An 18849-nucleotide genomic window follows, 5' to 3' on the forward strand; every position below is an offset into this window, starting at 1 on the left:
ATTAGCTTGCACAACCGTTACTTTAGATATGACTCTTGACATTAGAATAAAATTATATTTTGTAATAAAAAATTCAGTGTTTTTTAAAAGATTCTAACGTAATTACTTAGAACAAAAAATTCACTTTACCAAATTATTTTATAAAAATCATATAGAAAAAAATTAGAATCATAATTCTGTAGGCTTAATGTTATAAGCTTTGAGTTGAAATAATTAAATTAATAAAACTTTTTTCTCCAGTAGTAGCCGCGAGCAACGATTATTTTCCTTTTTTTGTTTTGTTATATTTTTCTAAATTTTTCTTCTTGAGTTTTCTCTCGTAGTCGCTGCATTGAACCGTATACTTTTCCCTTGTACTTCTCCAGTTATTGTTATTATTATTATTATTATTATTATTATCAAGTGCCGTACACTAAGACTCTTCTCCTATTTGCTTTGAGCAGTTAACAGCATCTGGCGTTATCAGTATACCTCTCCTCTTGCTCTTCTTCAAAGCTTCTAACAATGTGCGTTGTTTTGTTAAGAGAGGACGGGTTTTTCCGCTTCATAACTGAGCTATCCGTTTTAACTCAATCACCCCTCTATCTTCATTTATAAACCCTTCATTCATTCAGATATTCACTTACTCATCCAATTACTGAATTGCACAGATTTCATCCCTTCATCGAGAGTAAACAGAACTGTTATCAGTAATGCAACTATTTTTTATCAATTTCAGTTTAAATTTATGATACTAGATTTTTATTTATGAATTTTTTTCAGATTTTTGTCACGTTATGAATTTCTGAAAAAATATTCCAATGTAGATAAAAAAACAATAATAATAATAAAAATCTATTTAGCCAAACTCTTTATCCAAACTGATGAGCCAGAATCAGCTCAGAAGTTGTTGATCCGGGGTGACATTTGTTCTATTCTATAATTTCATTCTTTATTTACGCACAAGTTTGTACGTTATTGTTATCTACGTAAATATTTACATAACTTATCGCGAGTGATTCATAACCAACTCCCAGCAAAACTACTGAAGATAAATTGATGAAAATTTTATACATTTTCTTTTCACTGTGCAAGTGCACACTAAGAAAGGTAATTTTTTTAATTCCGAGTTTAAAGGATTAAAATAGAGTGACAATGGAATTTACTATTTTTTTTCGGTAAAAAAAGAAGATATCAGTTTGATTTTTGATGTGTGCAATCTTAATGTGAAAATTTAAAAATCAATTTTCAAATTCGACCTTGAAATTAGTTACAAAAGACAGAAATTGATGTATGGTTGTAAGAAAAAATTGAGATTAAGAAGACAAGCAAGACAAGAGGCAAGTAAATTTTGTTATATGATAGATGAAAGTTATAGGAAACATGTTTTTTAGTTAGATGAAAAAATCATTAGACTATATTTCTACTTTCATATCGGTGCATAGGTCATTAATATAGTCAAGTGCCTAATTTTCTGAATTATCAATAAGAGCAAAATTTACTATTATTATTATTATTATTATTATCATTATTTATCTTTGTCCACTGACAGCAGATTATATAATCCAAATAGGGAATTCTTCTATTTAGTAGATTTATTTTTTTCTCTTTCCTATTTAAACAATTTATTATTATATTTTAAATAATATTGTTTGATATGCAAATTTTTTGCAAATTCTCCACTTGCTTGAGTTCCAGTTAGTTGAACTCCAACCACTGTATTATAAGGAAATGAATTTGAATCCCAGACTTCGTGTTATGAAGGAATACAGTCCAACATTAATGAAGGTTGGTTATGTTGTAAATCAGTGAAGAGAAAATCAGTCTTCAAAAGTCTTTGTAATTTAAAATACTGAGATAAATTTTTTTTATGCATAGATTTTAAATCAAGGTATATTTTTTTAGTGCGATTTTTAATTTTTTTTAAGGACAGGACGAGGAAACATCAAGATAATTTTTTTTTATAAATCAAATCAAAATTACTAATACACCAATTTTTTTTTATTACTAACGTAAATACTATTTATTTTGAATACTAAGAAAAATAGTTAGCAGATATAATTTATGTTTAAAAATATTAAAGACGATTAAATATTTAGATTTTTAAAATGATATCCTTCTTACGATACCAGAAGTTCAGAAGATGAATCCTATGTCCTTCAAAATTAAATTATTTTTAATTAATAATGATATATTTTAGTTTCATTTTCTCAACATTTTTAAAACATTTATTTTATTCTATAAAGTAACGGATATTTCGTTACCTATATTAAGATGGTGAAAATGAATAATATCCGTCAAATTTAAACTAATAAAAATTCGTAACGGCTTAGTCACTTATAAAGCTTCCATTACTCTGAAAAAATTTATTACAATACTAAATTTAAATCTTTAAATCAGTTATTTTAATTTACTTATTTATATTACTTTTATGATAAATAAAATCGAATCAAAGTGGTGAAATATAATTCTAATTGAAATCTGTAGGAGCATAAAGATCAGCCTATATAATATGCATTTTAAACTATTTAATTTGTTTAAAATTTAAAAGAAAACTCGCTTTGAATTATATTTTAAACCCCTTTAAATTAAGTATGTTATGAAATATAGCATTATTAGTTTTACTGAACAATAAGCTCGTTTCCTACATTGCGTCATTGATACACACAGTCTGTTGAGTCGTGATGCGATTACAAAGTTAATGAAAATGTGCACGGGGTAGTAATAGTAGAAAAAACATTGCCGTAAGAAAAATAAAAAATGGGTCATGTACATTGTTTATGCGTTCATTTTTGCGAGATAAATAAATAAACTTTTTATTTTTTAATAAATATCTGTAAGTAGTCGGTTACTTATGGAATAAAAATTATTTTTCTTATCAATCCTAAGTTAAATAATAATACTGTAGTCTAAACACGCTAATATTTTGTTGAAAATGATCTAGTAATTATTTAAAATTATTTATTGCAAAACGTCAATCTTCTAGTGTTGTTTACAACGTGCGTATTGTTAGAGAAGGAAAGACGGTGAACCCGTTCATATTGGACTTCATAAGTTAGTAAAAATCATTTTCAGATATAAAATTCTATGGAAATTTTCATCTCAGATGACAAAGTAAATTTATCTGCGCAAGAAGATCCATTTTTGTTATTTTATTTTGTTTCCTTTTGAAATCTATTTATTAATTCTAATTTAAAATCTAAAAAAGAACCCTTTGATCAATAAAACACATCATAAAAATCACTACAATAAAAAAAAAATAGTTTCAATTCACTCGTTACTGTGACTCACTGCAAAAAAAAAAAAAGAAAGAAGTCCAGAACATAAAAAAAGAAAACAAATAGAACAAGAAGTCCTATGAATTTCACAAAGAATCACAAAAAATAAACAAAACGAAGAAACAATGAAATAAAAAAAAATATTGAACTAACAAAAGTAAATGAAGAAACGTAACATTTTGACGATCATAACATTCTAAGATAGCTGATTCACCCTAAATGTCGAAGAACCTCACAGCTAAATTATATGCAGCCGCTTTTGACGCCTAACGTACTAACTATTGTCCAGAAGGTTAACTGTGAGCTAGTTCAAATGTCTATTTAGTCTCATTTTGTATTTAATATTGAATCGCCGTATCTCTCCTCGAACGCTTGGCAGTCCCAGATAATCAGGAACCTCAGTGTTTTTCGCAAACCACGACGCTTTTGGTTTATTTCTGAACAATTTGTTTTGGATCGCTGTAGGAATTTATTATTACTCTCGCTTGTTTTACTCCACAGCTAGATCCAGTAGGTTCAAATAGGTTTCAGGATCGTTATGTACAACAACCGCGTGTTGGATAATTGTAATTGCGACTGCTTCCCAGCAACCAGTACATCCCTCTCAACTTAATGTTAAGCTATTGAATCCTGCACGTCAGATGGCGATTCAGGTGCAGCAGCTAGTATCGTACGCTGTTTGCATACGGGATGAAAACGCCATTCAGTTGAACTTACAGACAGTCGCCCTCCTCATGGCAAACGTAACATGTGTAGACTTAGCCGGATTAACCTTCCTTCATTTTAAATTTAAATAACCATTCAGTAGTCATATCCAGTAATATTTGTAGTTTGGTAGAAGCTACGGTAGGGTCAGCATTCACAGCCAGGATTGCCCAGTCACCCGCAAATGATGCAACTTTGATTTCCTCTGGAGTCAGGAGATCAGATATGAAAATCAAGAATAAGACAGGCCTTAGAACCTACCCTTAAGGAACACCCGACTCAGAATCAAAGAATACTGACAAGTCCTGATTGTACCTCACCTTAGAGAAATGTTCGTAAATTGAGCGCAAGTCAAGAATGACTAAAACAACCTTCATAAAATTCTCACGCGCACAACTTCAGATACATTATTGCAGCATATCAAAATTTCAATATGAAATTAATCTAATAGATTTGGAGATTTTCGAGGCACAAAATTTTACATATAGTCCTCTCTCTCTCTCTATATATATATATATATATATATATATATATATATATATATGCATTTATGATTCTTTGAGAGATTTCAATGGAAATCTCTCATTGCACATTTTTTATTTATATATATAGAGGAAGATAATATTCATATTCAATGTAGCTGTTAATAAAAAAGTACCCGATTTCTTGTTCATTTTTTCATTTAATGGTCTTTGTAACCCAGTAACATTTGGATTTCCTACATAATAGCCTTTCTTCGAAAGTGTTATATTCCTAAATTTTTTTAGTTTTTCATCTAAGTTTCAACCTCTAATACAAAAGGATTAAGGAAGCGAAATAGTATTGCAGTATGCCTAATTACTAATTAAAGGAGAAAAAAAATCTAGAAGAAAATTCTAGAATTCTAGAAGAGAATCTAAAAAATTGAAGAATATTAATTTTTCATAACCATGTAAAATTGCAAAAGAAATAGAGTTCTGTATTAATTTACAAAAAACTATTAGATATAGAACCAGCCAATGGACTGATATACCATTCGTTTGATCAGCTACTTATTAACACAATAAAAATCTAATTTAATTTCTATTAGCCTTTTAAACAACGGTAAAAAATTTATTTCGTTTTGTTTAAGGTGTAAGTAATCTACCCATTTTTTTAAATACGTGTTAACTTTAAATAAGACCTCTAATACTTATATTTAATTCTATACAGCTACATATTTCATATACTCAAATATATTAATACGCTAATTATCCATTTGGTGCCACCTTACCTCGTGTTAAATTTACAGCAAGTGATTGATATTTTTTCACCTATAACTTCATTATCATCTATCTCATAATAAGTTTGTAAAATTAAATTCAGAGCTTAATTGAATAACGGACTGTTCAATTTTTATTATTTAAAAATGACTATGTTAGAAAAAAATTCAATTAGCTGTAATTAGAGTAATAACTAAATTCTCATAGATGTCAATGAGATTTTCTAACTTGGCTTTAGACTGTGGTCAATGAATAACTCATACTTCCGTCCAGTGCTTCACCTTTTTCTATATCTTTTACTCAGCTAATATAGAACGTTATTACGTTCTATAATTTCTTTTATACTATTTTAACGTTTTATTAAACAGATAATAATTTTTTTTAATTTATCTGTGATGACAATCTTTATGAAAATCTTCTGTTATTTACAGTTGGAAAGGAAAGTTTATTTATTTCTGGTTTCTGTATTAACATCAAATTTCTGTAATTTTTTCGTTCTTAACGTAATAATGGTGAGTGGGGAAGGAAATATTGAAAAAATAAAAATGTATCTTATTTGTAGTAAGTACATATTATTCAGCATGAATCACGACTTGCATCCTTCCTGATCATCACTTACTATATTTCACTTCCTTAAAAAATTATATATAAAAAGCATAGTGAATTATTAAAAATAAAATAACCTTCATTCTCAATATTCAAAATATATTCATCAAGGAACTCAGAATTATTACCGATAACATCAATGTTACCTCAAACAACCACAATAGTAATTATGTGTCATTTATAGATAATAATTTTTAAAAAACAAGCGATACAAATTATTATTTTTTCCATGTGTGTGTGTGTGTGTGTGTGTGTGTGTGTGTGTGTGTGTGTGTGTGTGTGTGTGTATTCTCATTGTAATTAAATAGTAAATATCATAGATTATCCTATCCATTTGCACAGATGACTGCATTATTATCTTGATTAATTTATTAAAACTTTATCAATATTTACTCTACAAGAAGTTTGCAAAGAAAACAAGCTTAAGGTTTTCCAAAAAGTGATCAATTTTGAAGCAAATATCAGTTACATTCAAGATAAATATTGAAGATTATGTTTTTGAACAAGTATTTATTTAAAAAATACACGATATGAAATGTATTTCTATGACGGAAACCGAAGTACGAAGGATAATGTATCATAGTTCCGTTCCGTTTGTGGATGAGTATGTAGAAATATCTGTCATTAAATCAAAACAGAATTCATCACTAAAATTTTATATATATTCACTCTGTTGGCACTGTTTTGAAGCGAAACTTAGGCGAATATTTCTAATCATAAGTGTAACTTTAGGCAGCAAGAATTAAATTTACTAAACTGACAAAAACGAAAACGTGAGAGCTAGTAACTGTACATCTGTTCTCTCTGAATTGAATGAAAGAAAATGACTAATTTACTAATGTCGACAATAAACGTCAGAAAGAAATAGTATTTGTTAAGATTTAAGGTTATTGAGATTTAAACTATAGAAACAAATAATATTTTTCATCGATTTGCTTAGCTTTACTTATTTTATGGAGACTAGATCATTATGGAGAGTGGGTCATTAAGTTTCCAGAGGAATTAACTTAGGATTTTAAACAATCTAATTTAAGATTAGAATTTTGATATAGAAAAAATACAATCCTCGTAATAGAAATCAGAATGATATCGAAAAATATACATTTTTCATTTCCATTATAACAACATTAATTAACGAAATGTTAGAGACTAAATCTATTACGTGCGAAATTATAAAACATGTTACAGTAAAAAAAACTTACAGGTAAAATTAATATATTCTATAGTCGTAGCATAAAACTGTTTATTTCACAAGATATTAGTAGCTAAATAAATAATTTTCTCTGGTTGTACTTCAAAATTTAATATTTTTATTATGCATTATTAAAATCTTTTATTAAAGGAAAATATTTTTAATAACGCTTTGCTTACAGTAAAACAATATCAGAACAGAATAAATAAATGGATAAATTCAAATATAAAAGAGTCTATCACAATGAGTAAACATTCCATGAAATTTAATAAAGTAATAAATTAATTTTCGAAAAAGTAATTTTTTTCAGAAAATTATGTATTTGACACAACCACAAATAGATTGTTTGCTATAAACAGAGGAAGTAATTTTAAAAGAAGAAAAATCGTAAAATAAATTTATATAGCGCTTTTTGTTTTGTTTTTTTAATCTTACTTTGTATAAAAAGTTATACAAAGCGCGCGTATAGAAGACCTATACGCGCGCGCGCGCGCACACACACACACACACTTCATTCATTGATTTTTTTTTCACAAGACAGATTACTTCGGGGAAAGTAGGGAGCGAGATGTTACAAATTAAATTTTTGCTGTGAAGAATTACGACCGACGATCCTTGATCTAAAATTAGCAGCACCAAGAGATGAAAGTACTTAAATTTCGTTATCAGCAGTAACGTTATGTGATTTTAAGTAATATATTTTTAAGTTTTTTTTCTCTTTTCAAACAGTAGTTAAATTTTTATTGCTAAAAAATTTTATTTCATCTTGTATTTGTTTTTTCCTTTACGGTAGTAAAGGAAAAAGTGCCTCCGGTTACTTGATTAAAAAATATAAAATCAAATAAATAATTGACCGCTAGGGTAAATGCAAATAAAATTATAGAGCGGGCGAAGCCATGATGGGGATGCTAGTTTTATATATATATACTAAATACAATATCCCTAGATTCTTTGAGATCGTACAGGCCAGTAGTGGCAATTCTTGTGGATTAATTAATTTCCAAGTGTAATACTTTTCATTTATAACCGATAAATTTAACACATCATTTCTAACACTATGCTTAATGATAAGGATTAAAAGAGTCTTTTCATTGTTGATAATTTTACACTTACCTTTATTTATAAATAATAAAATATAATCTTCTTAGAATCATATTTTAAGCTTTTTATATTAAGCGTTATTATTCATTTTTAATGACATTTAATTTTTAATTTTAAACAAATTTCAAGGGATGCACTACATTTAGTACCTACTACAAAACTACTTTACGAAAGCGTAAGTGCTAGTTTTTGTATATGTGTGTGCTTGAGCTTATGTAGTGTATTTATTAGTGCCACATGTGATATTCTAGCATCGGCGTTCCATCTGGTTATATCATCCCTTCCTGCGAGAATTTATCTCCAAAAAGTCAATAATAATAATAATAATAATAATATTAACTTATGGTGTAACTAACATTATTTTAATACATAATAGTGGGTGTAGAGTTATTATTTCTTGAAATGTATTTTTACGTTTCAATTATCTTCTTAAGTAGTATCATACAATTCACACTGGTATCTGAAAATGTTAGTAGTTGTGCATGAATAATTATTAAATGGCATACAAAACAAATTCGTATGTGTTCCTGCATAAACACTAAAGTACTATTTTTTTAAATTTCTCCGCAGCAAATGAAGATAAAAACTTGATTATTCTGTGTGTAATCTTCATGTGAATATCTAAACACCAAGATATTTTTTAAATTCAACCTAGAAATAGGTAAAGTAATGAAAGAAAATTTTACCAATGACTGAAAACTTTCCCAATTTCCGATTATATTAAACGAGATATTCTGTAAATTTGGACTTACACATACTCTTCAGAAAAATATCTAAAAACCATTTAGTTATTTCAATTTCAATTTTTTAAGGGGTGCGACGGTGTACTTCGTGACGGTTCAACCAACACAGCCACTGCCACTGTTACTGTATGTGCGACATGACTGGTTGCATCTGCGTTCGGTTACTTGATTAAAAAATATAAAATCAAATAAATAATTGACCGCAAGGGGAAATGCAAGTAACGTTATAGAGCGGGCGAAGCCATGATGGGGATGCTAGTTTTATATATATATATAGATAAACTAAATACAATATCCCTAGATTCTTTGAGATCGTACAGGCCAGTAGTGGCAATTCTTGTGGATTAATTAATTTCCAAGTGTAATACTTTTCATTTATAACCGATGGATTTAACACATCATTTCTAACACTATGCTTAATGATAAGGATTGAAAGAGTCTTTTCATTGTTGATAATTTTACACTTACCTTTATTTATAAATAAGTAAAATATAATCTTCTTAGAATCATCTTTTAAGCTCTTTAAATTAAGCGTTATTATTAATTTCTAATTATAAAATTGATGCCTTCGTAATTAAAATTGTTTCTTTATTAAATTTATATTACATAAAATAAAATTAAACAAATACATCATAAACAAACAATTAATTAAAGATACTGTTCGTAAGAGGTTAAATAACAGAAAAAGGCAATTAGTTGCTTTTTTATCCAGTTATTAATGTAATAATCATTAATATGTTATTAATGTATTGTTTAATCTAGTTACTAATGTTGTAACTAATGAATAACATACTAATTAAAATATTGATTACAATCTGTTCATGAATAATTACAATTGAAAAATTGATAGAAAGGAAGGAATAATAATGGCTTGTAGCACAAGCCAATAAATGGTAACGCTTGTGGGACCACACAGTGCTCTCACGGATGTTATGTTTTGAAATATTAACCTTTCTGACTTCTAACGCGTTATTTTTTACAATTAAAAAATACCCAGCTAAATAAATTCAAAATCAATAAGAGAAGAGAAAATGGAATTAATAGTAAATTTACTTACTGCATTTAATATATTTACGGATATGTATGTAAATGTATGTAAAAATACAAGTATACATTTGTATTTTTAATACAGGTATTTATAGAGGTAGAACTAATCCTTATTAATATTGTGTCCTTAATGGTAATAGTATTAATCCAAGTCAATCCTTATTGTCTACGTTACTTTCTAATAATTAGAATCACAAAGTTCATATCGATTGCTATACTTTAATCTCAATTTATATTTTAACTAGCGTTCCCCAGTCACGCCTTAGGCTATGATTTCAATGCGGCTTAACCCGCAGTATTCTTTCAATAGCAAACTTATTTATTTCACACATTACTGCTAGCATCGCCGCGGCTTTACCCGCGTTATATGGTTACATCCGTTTCCCGACGCGGACAAGAGACATTTAGCATGTCAGGGCGAGCGAGCTTGCTCTTTGCGACTAGCCAGTGGGCTCTGCCCCTGCATCCTCCAGTGTTCATTAAACTCATTCATGTGAGAATAATAATGATAAATAAAAGTTAAAGCCTGTGCAATTTATAAAAAAATATTAGTGTATTGTAATTTCTTCAGAGCGACAGTTTGATCAGTGCAACACCCGAAACATAGCCCACCAGACTGGTCTAGTGGTTAACTTGTCATCGCAAATCTGTTGATTTCGAAATCGAAAGTTGTAAGGTACAAATCCTAGTTAAGGATTTGTACCTTTTATACGGATTTGAATATTAGATCGTGGATACCGGTGCTCTTTGGTGGTTGGGTTTTCATTTAACCACACTTCTCAAGAGTGGTCGACCTGAGACTACACAAGACTACACTTCATTGACATTCATACATATTATCTTCATTCATCCTCTGAAGTAATACCTTACGGTGGTTCCAGAGGCTAAACAGAAAAAGGGAGTTAGGACCCAAAACTTTCAGTGATCTGAAGGAAGCGGGTTTCAAAATAGTCTGCCTCCACCGTGAAAATATTACTTATAGCTTAGCTCGTCAGGTTACCTGATGAAGAATGGGTAAAAATTATTTTCTGCCCGATTCTTAGCGTTACCCAGCAAACAACAGTAGAAGGTGACCGTAATTTGTTTCTTTTTTTTAATCTTTTAATTTTTCTTATTTTATTCTTTTAGTCAAGTAACCGGAGGCAGTTGCAGCCAATCACGTCGCACTTACAGTAACAGAGGAAGTGGCTGTATTGGTTGAGCCGCCGCGCCGTACACCGTAGCACTCCTTAAACAAATCTAAATTAAAAAAAACCTAAAATGCTTTTTAAATATTTATCTGAAGAGTTTTTTCAAGCCCAAATCTAGTGAATATCTCGTTTAGTGTAATGGGAAATGGGGAAAATTTGTACTCATTGTTCAAATATTTTACATTTCTTGACGCCTTTGAAGGTACAATATAGAAAAATCTAGAAGTAGGTTTTTAGATACTCAAAGTAAAGATTACACACACCAGAAATCAAGTTGATATCTTCATGTTACTGAGAAATTAAAAAAAAAAAATTTCATTTTAACCCTTTAAACTCGGAATTAAAAAAAAACTCTTTCTTGGTGTATCTGAAAATTTAAACATTTTATCACTTTCACGATGGACCAACGATTTTTACAGAATTTCTTACATCTGGTAATTCATTAAATTCATATTTCATATTTAAAGTATTTGTGAATAAATATTTATATTAAATTCCACTAGAATAAATAAACTATAAAAATTATACTTACTTTATTCCAAATTACTTGTTTATTTAATAAGGTACATATAAATACATAAGTAAAATTTTTAAATATATAAAATTTGAAGTTCTAAATCAAATTTAATTCATGGACAACCAACATGTGATTTTGTAAAATGTAGTCATACAGTAAGCTGAAGAAAACGGAATACATTGATAACCGTTTTTGCATAATGTTATTCCTGATTAGTTTTTAATAATAGCCTTCCAACCACGGTTCTTACTGTCGACTTAGAAATGTTAGCTGTTGTTATAAATTTATGTTAATTAAAAATATTATATATACATACATACGCATACTTAAATAATAATTTAAATTTAACGTAATCAATTCGTTAAAGATTGGGGTAACTTCAATTCATTGAAAACAAATAAATAAATAAAAATTTTATACGTCCTCTTGCCATGTAATGGAAATCTGTTATTGTCGAATATATTACGGTTCTAATAAAATTGTCACTAACCAAACTTTTTGACTTGAATATCCTGACTTGCGTATCCTTTATTAATATCGTTCACATCTTGATATCAATTCAGAACTTGGGTAATAACCTTCAAAAAAAAATAAATAAATATATCGAAGTTTTTATTCACCATTTAAAATATCTGCAGTGAAAGAAGTTGATCTTTAAGCTTTATTTTAATTAGAATCCATTTGATAGCGGATTTTACACATATCGTACAATAATAAGTTATTCAAGTGCGTTATTCAGTGTTGGACTGCAACGATGTTCTAACCACAATGTTGGAGAATTCTGCAAGCAGCTTGATAACCGATGTATTAAATCTAGATACGTCTCCAAACTTTCAATTCTGGCCATGTCATAGGTGTGATAGGAATAATTTGATTGGCTATGTTTTAGTAAAAATTAAATTTTTATATCTGTTTTTTCGTACATATTTACATATGTTAACAGATTGGTTACAAAAAGATGAATGAAAGTAAAAAGTATTTACATTACAATAGAAAATATGACTTTAAACTAAAAATTAAAATATTAATTTATGATTAAATAAAATATGATTTTAAAGTAAACATCCATTTTTATTGATTAAATCTAAAATGTAATTTAAAATCACCTAAAATTTGAGTGTTTCAGATATACGAAATGCTAAATAAATACATCTAATTTTGTTAAATGTATTTTTAATAAACAATATTGCTTATTTAAATTTATTTTTGAGTAAACTTTCTCCTTACTCTGGTACTCAATTTTCGGTTCAGCTGTATAAAATTTCTATAAACTTAATATTATCCGAAGATCTTATAGTTCATATGAAAAAACTAAAAAATCAATACTATCTAAAAGAGCTGCAAGTATGAAAGTCGGTTGGTTGTCCATCTTCATCAAGATGTTTTATAATTTGTCATTATAAAACAAGGCAGATATTTATTAATAAAAAAAAAGAGTAAATTATTTACTGCAGTAAATAATAGTAGGGCAGTTAATACAAAATATATTCATCTCATAACAATAACATGACGTTTAACATTAACTAATTATTATTGTTTTTCCGATAACAAACAAATTAGAGGTCACTTTCCTGGAAGTACACCGTACAATAATATTGATACTCATACAAAGAGAATAAAATTTATAACAACAAACGAAAAAATATTTTGTTTCACTATATTCAAGTCTTTTTTTAATAAAACAATCTTTTATGGAGTTTTTGGAAAGAAAGCAGCTTTATTATTAAAAAAAGAAAGAAAAAACCATAGCAAGAACCGTTAGAAAGAATATACAACATACTCGAAAAGTAAATTAAAACTGCAAAAAAATACATTGTTAATAAAACTTATCTCATATTTCATAATTTAAAATACAATATAACTTTGATTTTTAAAATTCAAAGAAATACTAAAACGTCGAATTTACAATTATTAATTAAAAGATTTAAATTCAAGTCTTAAATTGTTGAAACGTGTATATCAATCCGTAAACACTGCTCAAATATTCACACGTTTTAATACTCGTATATTTAAATTGCGTTTATATAGTAATGCAAAATAATTATTCTTTTTCTTATATTATCTATTAAAGAACGATGTTGTTTTGACTACTTTTCTGATTGAATCATTATTTTATGTATAATTTGTATAAGAAATACGTATAACTTCTTATTACGTACCATATTACATATATAAAATATACTTATATTACAATATTCTAGTATTTTATGGTAGTTTTGTTAGCCAGTGTCCTGCCTGGTCCATGTTCCTAATAAAAAGCCTTAAACATATAGAATTTGAAATTTAATTTTTTAAATCAAAATTCGTGTGTATAATTTTAACCGAAATTCTACATATGCGTAAATAATCATCTATAAAAAAAGACCATCTCAGATTCCCATTTCCAAAATGTTTGCAAGATTATTATTTATAATAGATTCGCCTTTCATAAATACAAAAACTATTGCTGGCATAAAGGCACACTAAAGAAAAATACAATTATTATTGAAAGCTCAATTATTCAAGTAAATGAATAATATACTTAAATAATAAGAGTAATTCCTACGGGAACCCTTGCTTTTCCACGGCTGCTTGAAGATCACTTGTTTGTAATCCGTTTGAAGTTAAGAAGTATAGTTTGTTTTCTGACTTTTTAATTCTTACTCCCTTGCCTTTTATTCTTTGCTTCGAGTATTTTTCCTCTTTCTTATACCCACTGACAATTTGTTTTATCTTTGATTCGAAAAGATCTACTTCACTGTCACCCAGTTATTTGTATATTTTAGATTTCCATCCATTATTTCAGCTTCAAAGTTAAACGTTTCAAAACTTAATCAGCCAATGATAGTAAACTGTTTAGAATTCTTTTTTAATTTGAAAACTACAAAGTTGACAATTTCAACTTTGTAGTCACAACATAAGATTATATTTGTCAATTAATTTTTAATTTTAATTCTATGAAGACTATTTCATCTTTCCAGTGAATCTTAATTATTGTTAAAACTAAAATGTTAAAACTAGCTTAAAAGATACATTTTTTCGTTGATTTTAGTTAAAAATAAGATTCAGGTGTTAATATTTTGACTCATTAATTTTGAACTATTTGATACAACATAAATTGAAAATGGGTGGAAAAAAATATATTTTTTTTAAATTAAATAAATTGCAATATGTTTTAATTATATTAAAATTATAAAAGTGAAACAACTTATGGATAAACTTCTTTAAAAATATTATTATTAATAATAAGAATCAATATGTAAACAAATAGCTATGTATCTTGGTGGCACTAAATCATTATTTAACAAACTAAAGATCATACTCTAAATTCATTTATTGTTTAAGACATTAAATGAAAATTTCTTCATATTTTATGCAAACTGAATGTCCTCTTTCAGTTAAATACCACGTAGACGAAAGATATCACTTCACATGTAGAAATTATTAATGTACTTTCTCATAAATCTTAAATTAATCTTGTAGAACGCTTTTTTATGTGATAAATGTAACAATCTTAAGCTCTACGGTTCTTTTTAAAAGGAATGAATCTGATTTTTATCCATAACCTTTGCTCGAGAACTCTTCTTTATTTCTATCTAGGCTTCCTCTATATTATCCAAAATTTTCATTGCATATATTAATTAATACTTTAAATTTATAATCACACGATGCAGGAAACGAACTACTGGAATATTTTAATGATGGTTAAGGAGAAAAGCGGGAACTAAATATCTTTTTTTTATCTCTTAATTACCTTTTATAAGGTAAATAAGGACAGTATCTTTTAGGTAATATCTGAGCCCAATTATACGAAATTAATTAATTTTTTTTTTTTTTTTTTGGGTACAAAAGTTTTAATATACTGTTATTTTAAAATATTTGTTTAATTTATTAATCTATTTTTCTTGTCCGACTTGCGACAGAAAAAAAGGTTGCAAAGTTTATAAAAATAAGACACATCTGAATATAGTTTACTGGTACAAAAAGATTCGCAGGTATAATATTATTTATGAGCGGGTTTTTGTTGTGTGTATGTGTACGAGTAGGCAGGCAGACGAGCAAAGAAAAACTTAGTTCAGTTTTACTTAATTATGTTCAAACTTATAACTCCTTTAGCAAAACTTAAAAGCAAGTTTTAGAAGCACTTTAAATTGCATAACAAGTTATCTGTATTAAATTTACATGATATTAGTGTTTTGTAATAATGTTTTTCTTCTTATTTTGTAATAGTAATTAAGTGAAAATTAAAAAAAAACTTACCTTACTTAAGCAATATCTTGTTTAAAAATGTAAGATAATTTTAAAATTGTAAAAACTTAGTCTTTTATCCATATTGCTTTAAAAAGAATCCTTAAAATATTATCTACTCGTTAAAAAAAATGATCGATTTTATTTATCAATAAACAAGATATTATTCTTCAAACAATTGTAGGCGCCAGCATTTAGAAAAAAATTGATATCGGTTAAAAATGGACATTCTTGCCTGCACTTTCTTTTACTTTTTAGGCGTCCTGATACAGAAATACAAAAGGTTTTATTAAAAACTTTTGTTTACATATATATGCATATGTTCATATATGTGTGCATGTATATACAAAAGATATTAATTTTTTTAATTTATTTAAAACAATTATACTAGGACTGTATTGAAAGACTACGACGTTTAGAAAGAGTAAAAACTTCATAGAAATTTACTGACGTGTATTTTTTACAAAAATAAAAAAATAAGTATTTACTATTAAAATAAACATTCCATTGAAAATATTTTACATTTTTTAATAAATGTTGGTATAAAACAAAAGAATATCGGGGTTTTGATTTAATATAATACCTATTGAATGAAGTGTGCGTTGATTTTAGGCTGAATCAAAGAGAAAAAATTCCTTTCGGCACGCCAGAAGGCGGAGGTAGATTTCACCGGTGCTAAGTAGGGGATAAAAACGATTTCCACCTTAAAGTTAAGAAAAACTTCGAATTTACTCAATACGACAATGGTTGCATGTGAAAAAAAATTCACATGTTTAGCATACGACAAGCATCCTTTAGCATCCATGTTTAGCATCCTTTGCCGTAAGGGTTGGTCATATCAAATATTATTACAAATAAAAGTTATAGGTAATGTTTACAGGACTAACGACCACATTAAACCCATTCGATACTGTGCCTATTAAGGGAGGTATGATGTTTTTTGTCTTCAAAACCCCATTTTTTTCACCCCCTGGGCCAATGGTTGGCGATATCAAAAGATTTTAATTTATTTAGATAAGTTTTAGGTCCTTATCCAAAGAATAGTGGAAACTTAAAATGAATTCGATATTTTACTTAATAAAAAGATTACAGCGAATTTTTTTTTTAAAAGCCCCCATGACCACCCCCATGGTCCAATTTTGCCTATTAACGAACTCGACCGAGATTTTGGGTCGTTATATTTTATGTATCAATTTGAAAGTGATTGGCGCAAATCTATAGTTATCGTGTCCACAAGAAAGTGAAATGTGTATATATATATATAAACTTTTAAACTTTCGGTGGTTTTGGGGTCTGGAGGATGTGAAACGCGAAGATATGTCGAAATTTTCTGGAAGTCGAAACATGGTACCCATTACAATAGGTAGCTTTCTTATGAAATCTATCTAAAAAGGAGAGTTTTAGCTGCGCACATGATCTTAGATTGATTCTTTATCTTACCTCTTCACAGTCCTACTAGTAAAGATGGCGTTTCCTGAACAGAACGTTTTTGAATTTTGCAGTTTACTAGTTGTGAAGATCTGTAATTACAGTTCAACTGCAATACGGAAGAAAATTTAATTGTGGACTTCCAAGTGACAATAACATTCGTCGATGGCATAATCAGTTTGAAAGGCCGAATTTCTGTGTAAAAAGAGAAGAGTACTGGGTAATCAAAGTTTGAAAAAATGTCTTTCGTGTCAGAGAATTTTTCATTTGTAATCCTAAAAAAAATTTGTTAGGAAGGCCGGCTGCGAACTGGAAATGCCGGTGATGACAGTGTGGAATGCTTTAAGGAAACGCTTACACGTGTGTCCGTACGTTACAACTCTTACATGCTTTGATGACTACCATCTACAATATGTTTTCTGACTTCATAATCGAAATTTTACAACATGAAGACGATCACTTTCTTGATAGTATTGTGTTTAGTGATGAGTTAACAATTCGTTATAGTTTAAAATTTACACACATAATGTCTGTGTTTGGGGGTCAGAAAATCCGCATAACTTTTACGAAGTGAAAAAAACTCCCCAAAATTGTATGTTTTCTGTACAGTATCGTGACGGTAAGGTACAAGTTATTTTGTTTTGGTGAAGCAAGCGTAACAAGAGTTGCTTATTTTGATATACTGCAAGGCCTTTTCCTTAAGTGCAAGATGGGCCAATGAATTATATTTGGCAACAATCTTTGTACTGGATTAGTTGATTGAAATTTTCTTTACCACTAGATTAGTTGACATGGACCCGATGTTAGAAATTGTTTTCGATGACCTCCAAAGTCACACGATTACATATGTGATTTTTTCGTTTGGATTTTATAAAGGTTCTTGTGTATGTGTCTCTGCTACCAACTGATTTACCCGATTTACGGCACAGGATTGAAGCAGCTCACTTTCATTACTTCAGACATGTTAGTTAAACGAAAAGACGAACGAAGAGACAAAATCTGCTGTAGATTTGATTGTGGCGGCTGATGAAAGGGGCTTACTATTAAATACTTGTAGGAAAAACTATAAGAGTTACTTTGTCATTTTATTTTTGATTCACTACTGTAAGCTAAAGTAAAGATAAACTAAATACCTTGAAATATCCGATATTCTTCTATGTCCGTTCTGTATAATAAAATTTAGTAAAAAACATAACTCTTTTCTGTAAAATTCATCTCCAATATAAAACTCTTAGATTTTAAAATTTTTGTTATTGTTTTACGATTAAAATAATATTTTCAAAATTAATTTTTCTCTAAATAACACTTTATCAGGTGAAAGCAATTTACAATTTTTATTAGCCAGCAGTAAACAATACAACCCTAAAATTAAAAACACAAATTTCTTAAATTTTTTAGCTAATTGAATCGAAATCTTTTCAAAATTATTGAAAATTAGTGTGAGAAATTTTTATTAATCCTTGGGTCAAAGATATGGAATTTCCAAGAAACAATAAAACTGTTGAGATTCGCTGATGACAGACATTATTCTTTGACAAAAACAAGAAACGGCTTAGAAGAAGCGAAATAGAAATTTAAAATTTATATTAAATAAA

General features: G+C 28.2%; 1 protein-coding gene across 3 annotated transcripts in view; it reads right to left on the reverse strand.

The window, feature by feature from the left end:
• The window catches only part of LOC142318831 (adhesion G protein-coupled receptor L4-like), a 421773-nt gene that overhangs the window by 212103 nt on the left and 190821 nt on the right, over window positions 1-18849 (reverse strand). Inside the window, exon 1 of one of the 3 annotated variants that reach the window (XR_012755050.1) lies at window positions 8115-8475. The exons of the other annotated variants lie outside the window; for them this stretch is intronic. The gene's annotated coding sequence lies outside the window, so the exon portion shown is untranslated. Of the gene's footprint in view, window positions 1-8114; window positions 8476-18849 lie in introns of those variants that run through there. 3 annotated transcript variants of the gene reach the window in all.

This window comes from Lycorma delicatula, chromosome 2 (assembly GCF_047948215.1).
Source record: "Lycorma delicatula isolate Av1 chromosome 2, ASM4794821v1, whole genome shotgun sequence".
NCBI lineage: Eukaryota > Metazoa > Arthropoda > Insecta > Hemiptera > Fulgoridae > Lycorma > Lycorma delicatula.